General features: G+C 34.6%; 1 protein-coding gene across 6 annotated transcripts in view; it reads right to left on the reverse strand.

Moving 5' to 3' along the window:
* The window catches only part of LOC115219542 (protocadherin alpha-6-like), a 178,559-nt gene that overhangs the window by 169,417 nt on the left and 711 nt on the right, over positions 1-8,431 (reverse strand). The gene's annotated exons all lie outside the window — the stretch shown is intronic.

Consider the following 8,431-nt stretch of genomic DNA (forward strand, 5'->3'; position numbering starts at 1 on the left):
CTATAAGCAAATCATACATCATCCTTGACAGGAAAGTTCATCATTTAAAACAGTTTGATTTGGCCCCATGCAAGGTTTGTCCCCATGCAAGATATGGCCCCATGCAAGGGGCTGAATCAAACTGTTTTAAATAATCCTTTCTACTATAGGCACAAGGTCTGAAATTTTGGTGGGTGAGGACTAGTCGATTACATTGACCCCATTACACAACTGGTACTTAATTTATCAACTGAAAAGATGAAAGGCAACACTGACCTTGGCAGAGTTTGAACTCAGAACGTAGTAGCAGACGAAATATCGTTAAGCGTTTCACCTGGCATGCTAATGATTCTGGTAACTCCTGCTTCTTTCTTTCATTTATCTATTCACATATAAGTGGCCAAATTCACTCACAAGGCTTTAGGTGAACTGGAGCTACAGTTGAAAACATATACCCATGATTCCAAACAGATGGACTGATTGATGGTAAGAAAAGATATATTTATATTATATCTGGCAGTGTTTCTACAGCTGGATGCCCTTCCTAACGCCAACCACTCCGCGAGTGTAGTGGGTGCTTTTTTTTTTTTTTTGCACGTAAAAAGCACCCACTACACTCGTGGAGTGGTTGGCGTTAGGAAGGGCATCCAGCCGTAGAAACACTGCCAGATCAGATTGGAGCCTGGTGCAGCCCCTGGCTTCCCAGACCCCGGTCGAACCGTCCAACCCATGCTAGTGCGGAAAACGGACGTTAAACGATGATGATGATGATCATCATCATCATTGTTTTAATGTCCACTTTCCATACTTGCATAGGTCACATAGAATTTTTTTTGAGGCTGATTTTCTATGGCCAGATGCCATTCCTGTCATGAATCCCATCCTGTTTCCAAGAAAGGTAATATTTTCCCATGACCACAAATATTCTCATGGAAGATTGGAAATGAAGGATATTGGTCACATGACAGCGACACTTGTTTACAACTAAGCGATGTCAAGGCAAAAAAACAATAATACACAAACACACTCACAACACACACACCACACACACACACACACGTACACACACACGTACACACACACACACACATACAAACATGGAGGTGTTCACTTCTGTTTTTGATTTTAAATTCTTCCTGAGGAAAGAGTTAGTTTCTAACAAGGATACAAAGCTCCATTGTTTGAAAGAAGATAATGTAAACAATATGTTTTAAATTTGCGAACAGGAGTGGCTGTGTGGTAAGTAGCTTGCTTACCAACCACATGGTTCCAGGTTCAATCCCACTGCGTGGCATCTTGGGCAAGTGTCATCTACGATAGCCTTGGGTCGACCAATGCCTTGTGAGTGGATTTGGTAGACGGAAACTGAAAGAAGGCCTGTCGTATATATATATATATAATATATATATATATATATGTGTGTGTGTGTGTGTTTGTGTGTCTGTGTTTGTCCCCCTAGCATTGCTTGACAACCGATGTGCTGGGTGTTTACGTCCCTGTCACTTAGCGGTTCGGCAAAGAGGACCGATAGAATAATACTGGGCTTACAAAGAATAAGTTCGGGGTCGATTTGCTCGACTAAAGGTGGTGCTCGAGCATGGCTGCAATCAAATGACTGAAACATGAAAAAAAAAAAAAAAGAGAATCTTACATATTTTTACTGTTCAATTTACAGGTTGTATTTGTTATGTATGAATTAATTGGTTGATTTCTTTTTTCCAAAAACCCATACTTATCCAGGATTGTTACTTAGGCATTTACTCACAAAACCAAGTGGACCAATTATTATTGGTATAAATTTGAATTTATTATCTGAATATAGAAGATGAAGGCTTAAAAACAGTTGTACATAGTGATCCTCTTTCTCTTTGGTATTCAAAGAGCTATTCAAATCATCAGGACAGCTGACCTCTATGATGTTGCACACTTTTATTTGTCTGTCCCAAACACTGTCCAGCCTGTAATGTTTATACTTGACGGATGTTTTGATGGCAATTTTCCATCAGTATTCCTTATGTTGATGTTTCTCTGTATTTATACCAAGACTGTCTTTCTCCTGAATTGCATTTCATATTGTTTTTGTGACAATATCATGTTGCATATATATGTATGCGTGTATATGTGTATATGTGTGTATGTATGTATGTATGTGTGTATGTATGTATGTATGTATGTATGTATGTATGTATGTATGTATGTATGTATGTATGTATGTATGTATGTCGGGCATGTGGAAGAGAGTGTAATTCGGCAGGAGGACTTAAACGACATGCAAAGGTACATGAAGCCCAGTTACAACTACAGCCAGCTATTACCAGTAAAGGTTTTAGTTGCCAATTTTGTACAAGACATTGTAGATCTTTAGCTGGGCTAAAAAGTCACATTCAATCACAGCACCAGTAACAGTTAAGCTTTGTGCAATGGCCATACTCGATAACGAGGGGGCAGCCATAATATGTATGTATGTATGTACAATGGGAATTTTTTTCAATTTCTTTCTCCTAAATTCTCTTGCAAAGCTTCAGTTGGCCCTGGGCTGGAGTTGAAAAGTCTTGCTCAAGGTGCTATGCACTAAACTTTAGACATATTACATCAGACATGCATCAATTTATATGAACAGCAATTTTACAAATATCCAATAGGTAGTGGACATTTGTAAAATGTCCATCACCTGATTTAACCCCAGCAACTGGGCTTTGAAGTTTTAAAAGGCGTTCAATTAAAACTCCAAAATTAGAAAAAGAAAAATCTTTCTTTTTGCAAAATGGAAGGGGAGTTGGGAGGTCTCTGCTGAACTTGATGGCAAATATCATTTCCCACTTTTTGCCCCTACAAAACCTGACCTTGTCATATGGTTCAAATACAGAAGGTATAAGAATGGTTGAGCTGAGAGTTCCTTCGAAAGTAAGCCTCTGCAGGAAAGCCAGAAAATACAGTAGGTTAGTTGAACCCTTTGTAAACAATGGATTGGAAACAATATGTCTTTCTATCGAGAGGAAGATGTAAGAAGATTTGTTAGAACAAGGGATCATTCACTGTTCAGGAGTCTTGGAGGAGCTGTGATGGAAGCAAAAGATGTTGCCAGAATATTGACAGAAGCTGCTGAGAAAACTAACCATTACATTTGGCTCAGAAGAGAGGACAAGTGCTGCTGCAAGAACATTGATGATAATAGGGACATCTGACACAGAGCTGCAACATCTAACTCAATAAAGCTTATACTGTTGAGTGGGAGTTTGGTCACCTACATCAATTTGTGTCCCCCACCCACCAGACAGCTCTGGTGCTATGATGGGAGGGGACAAAACACCTACGAAGCTGCTTTTCTACCTGATGAGACATTCTCCTGTATTCAGAGATGGAGTACAGCAGCACACCCAGCACACATGTATATATATACCCTAAATGTTCTTTTAATAAATTCACGCATTCACTATTATCATGTCATTTTAGTAGACACACAATCACCACATCAAACTGTTTAGATGAACTCACAAACACAAAAGCTCACAAATGTATTTACTAATAGAAACATACTATTCAAAAATCAAATGAAAACCACCAAGCTATACAATGCTTCTCCAACAGAGAGGCAAAAGCATTTAAACATGCCAACATATATGTACATTCATGTTTGTGCATACACATCCACCATCTTGTTAAATGAATGCAGCAACCCCACATACACAATAACTAATTATTCTTTATCAAACACAATGCTTTACATCCATATTTGAATAACAATTAACATGTGAAGATGGAATAATTGACCATATATTGAAGTTACCTGAAGAGCCTGTTAATAGCGAAACTAATTGTTGTAATGTAATGTAATATAAAAGCTGGACATTATAACTATTAATATAAATGTATGCGCATATGTGTGTCATTTAGTATGAACAAGTATACATGCTTAGATATGTGTGCATATCTTCATGTGCACATAAACACACATACACACACACACACATATATATATATATATACATTACACAAATACATGTGTGCGTGCTCACGCACACCTTCACTGAAGTACAATAACAAATTTTGCAAAAATTGCTTCATTTTGGCACAGATTAAGTTTGTGTTTATTTAATATATACATCCCAAATCTCATTAACCCTTTCCTGCACATTTATGTGAGAATATATGTATTTCTATACGTTTCCATATACATACATATACAGTCTCTCACATTCATACACTTGCAGGTAAACACATACATGCTCATACACAGGCATATATATATGTGTGTGTGTGTGTATATACATGTTTATATATATATATATATATATATATATATATATACATGTTTATATATATATATGTACATATACAGACATGTGTGTTTGTGTGTGTGTGAATGTGTAGATAGTTAAAGAGACTCATGTATAGTGGGTATGCATTGGCGTTTATATTACAGAACGCATATGTTTACATATGTATAAGTACACATATAAGCTGTTACATATCTTTGCATATATGCATACACTGTGTGTATGTAAATACATACACACATATATATATATATATATAATAAACACACATTTATTTATACATGTATGTATGTGCATATATCTATATATATCTATAACTATATATATATATATATATGTATATATATATATATATATATATTATATATTATATATATATATACACACAGGAATGTATATGTTTATATGTTTTTATATATGTATCCATACACAGACACATATTATAATTCTTTGCTGATGCAATTTGTATTGGGAAAATGGGAGATTTTCGCGTTCAGTTAAATTTATGAATTAAAAATCTAATAGAAAGTAATTTCCACTGCGAAAATAAAAATTTAATTGAAAATAAGTTATAGCGCTTTCTTCAAAGGATATCTGATATTGCTACTATTTTGCAAAGTTTAATATCCCAGATTCATTTTCCCAAAGGACTGTATTAATCTATATATTCATTTCATGACATAAACATCCATAAACTCCTCGCTTCTAGTTCAAGATCGAAGCAAAGTCAATATTTACCAATAAAGAGTGTGCGTGCGTATGGTATGGTATGGCATGGGTGCCATGTATATGTATATACGGTTATGTGTGTATATATGTATGTGTATGTGTGTGTAGAAAAAATAATGGGGTGGGTTTAGATTAGAAACATGAAATGTAATGTAAAAGAAATAATAATATGAAGTAAAATAAAATAAGGAAATAAATAAGGAATAAAAGTCAGGAAGAGGGAAAGAAAAAGCGAAAGAAGAGGAAGGGGAAGTGGAATTAAAAAAGAGGAAACATACACACGTGTGTATACGTGCATACATGAACACATACACACACATAATACTTATACACACACACACACACATAATATATATATATATATATATATATATATATATATATATATATATGTAAGAAAAGGGAAAGCAGGAAGTGATTTAGAGAGAGGATAAACAGTAGAAGGCAAACAAGGAAATGGAGAAGGAAACAATAGGTGTGTGTGTTTGTTTGTGTGTGTGTGGATTATTGGTTGGATAGAGGCATGGATGGAAGATCAGAGAGAGACAGACTGGCAAGCAGATAAATAGATAGATAGATACAATAGATACATATATGCATGCATACATACATACCTACATACATACATACATACATATATATATTATTTATAAATATATATATATAAATATATATTTATAAATATATAATATATATATATATATATATATATATATATCTATTTCTTTACTACCCACAAGGGGCTAAACATAGAGAGGACAAATAAGGAGAGACAAAGGATTAAGTCGATTACATCAACCCCAGTGCAAAACTGGTACTTTATTTATCGACCCTGAAAGGATGAAAGGCAAAGTCGACATACACATATACGTACACACACACACACACACACACACACACATATATATACATACATACACATATATACACATATATTGATATATGTATGTATGTATGCATCCATGTATGTATGTATGTAAGTATGTATGTATGTGTGTATGTATGTATGTATGTATGTATGTATGTATGTATGTATGTATGTATGTATTGTATGTATGTATGTATGTGTGCCTGTGTAAATAAATGCACAAAGAGAGGAAAAGTAAGAAATATCAGTGTACCTAATGATTATATTAATTTCGTTTTACAAGCCACTAGAAAATAGATTTTTTTGCTAAAACTGAACGAATTTTAGTCCAGTATATTACAGGTAATAATTTCATGGAGTCATGAGGCAAAGTAGCCATGAATCTCATAGTTGAGATCAAAATCTGTAAGCTTACAATATGTAAACATTCTTCTTTTACACTCAGCTCATGTCCTAAATATTAGATAAGCACCATGGACATTAGTTAAGTATCAAAGACAGATGTTCAGAAGGGAGATCAAACTTAGTCTCCGGTCTCAGCTCAGTGAAATTGTCACTTTATTTTGATATTCTAGTCCACCTTTTTTAAAAAATATCCATCTTCATTTGACCAACCACAACGCTGTTTTCTTTTTTAAGTCTTCTCATGAAGGCTCATGGCATGGTGGTTTATGTGCAAAGCTTCTAATTGTAAGGTAGTAAGTTCAATCCTTGATCAAATGCAGCATGAGGCATCCTTGAGCAAGGTATTTCATTTCACTCTGCTTTAATCCATTCAGCTGACTGTGAGTGCCAAATGACAACTGGTGGGGGTGGGGCATAACACCATGACTGGCCATCATGTCATGGTGATAAAACCCCACCCCACTATCAGTGGGACTCACTTGTACTCTCAGTTGCTTAATCACCAAGGAAACGGGGGGAAAAAACTCTGACATAACTGACTTGTAGGCTTCAGACAGACGTCAACTATTTTAACTTCTCAGATTATTTTATTTGTTTGTTTTAAATTCTTTTACTTGTTTCAGTCATTTTGACTGTGGCCAGGCTGGAGCACTGCCTGTTTATTACTTTTAAAAAGTCATGAAAATTGCCCTTCCTACTGATATCTGCAAATGGCAAAAAAATACCCCAGAAATTATTAACATAGAGTATATGTCTCTTTATTACCCACAAGGGGCTAAACATAGAGGGGACAGACAAACGAATTAAGTCGATTACATCGACCCCGGTGTGTAACTGGTACTTAATTTATCGACCCCGAAAGGATGAAAGGCAAAGTCAACCTCGGCAGAATTTGAACTCAAGAACGTAACAAAAAATTCTTCAAGGCATGGCTGCAGTTTAAATGAGTGAAACAAGTAAAAAATTTTTGTTGACTGAATTTACCCTTCTACTTATTCAATTTTTCTTTTTTGTTAAGCATGGTATTTATTCTTTAGGTTTCTTTTGCCAAATCTCTAAGTTATGGGGACATAAACACACCAGCTCTGGTTGTCATACAGTGTTGGGGTACAAACACAGATACAAAGACATACATATATATACATGTGTGTGTATATATATATATATATATATATTATATATATATATGTGTGTATGTATATATATATATATATTATATATATATATATACATACATATATATATATATATATGTATGCATATATATTATATACACACACAACAAAACATCTTTCAGTTTCCATCTACTTAATCCACTCACAAGGCTTCAGTTGGCCCAGGACTATATTAGAAGACACTTGGCCACTTTACCATGTAGCATGACTGAACCTGAAACCTTGTGGTTGGGAAGCAAGCTTCTTACAACTCAGCCATGCTTTGTTTTTTTGTTTTTTTTCCTTTGAACAGGAATTATATTCCTTGGACTTCATTATCAATTGTGTTCCTCTTTATTTCTTAGACTATCAGGTGTTCTTCTTTGGGGGATAATTTGACCGCTATTTCTAGCAAGTGAAGTAAAAAATCAATGGCATGTTCACTTCATAAATAAAATTCTTATTGGCTCATATTGGAAGTGATCTTGTTGAGCTTTAGCAGTATTATGTATTATTAAATGTAATGTTGACATTAGCTGAATGTTCAACTAGAGAAAAATGTTAAAAGCAAAGAAACAAAAATACTACACGGCACATATTTTTAATGTTATGCTACGTCCTTTGACTCACACACTGCCCTCACCTATCTTCAATAATATTAATGAAATCATAAATCTAAAAAAACAACAACAACTATTACAACAACAACAACAAAAAAAAACAATAGCAAAAAAGGAAAAAACAAAACAAAACAAACCAAACGAAACGGCTAGAAAAATAAAAATATCTGTAGCAAACTTAACATGGTCTTATTGGATTATAATCTGGTAACATCTGTATCAATAAATCAAAATTTGATATGCCAAGTTAAAGAGAAGTGAAATTAAACCCATATTTCACAGGTTGTATACGGTTACTGCTTCTATTCTTGAATTGAATTTCAAATGTGGTCTGAATAAACTTTGCGACAAGGGAAGGTGGTGATGGTGGTGGTGGTGGAGTGAGAGAAAAGGGAGGGA

Source organism: Octopus sinensis, linkage group LG14 (assembly GCF_006345805.1).
Source record: "Octopus sinensis linkage group LG14, ASM634580v1, whole genome shotgun sequence".
Classification (NCBI taxonomy): domain Eukaryota; kingdom Metazoa; phylum Mollusca; class Cephalopoda; order Octopoda; family Octopodidae; genus Octopus; species Octopus sinensis.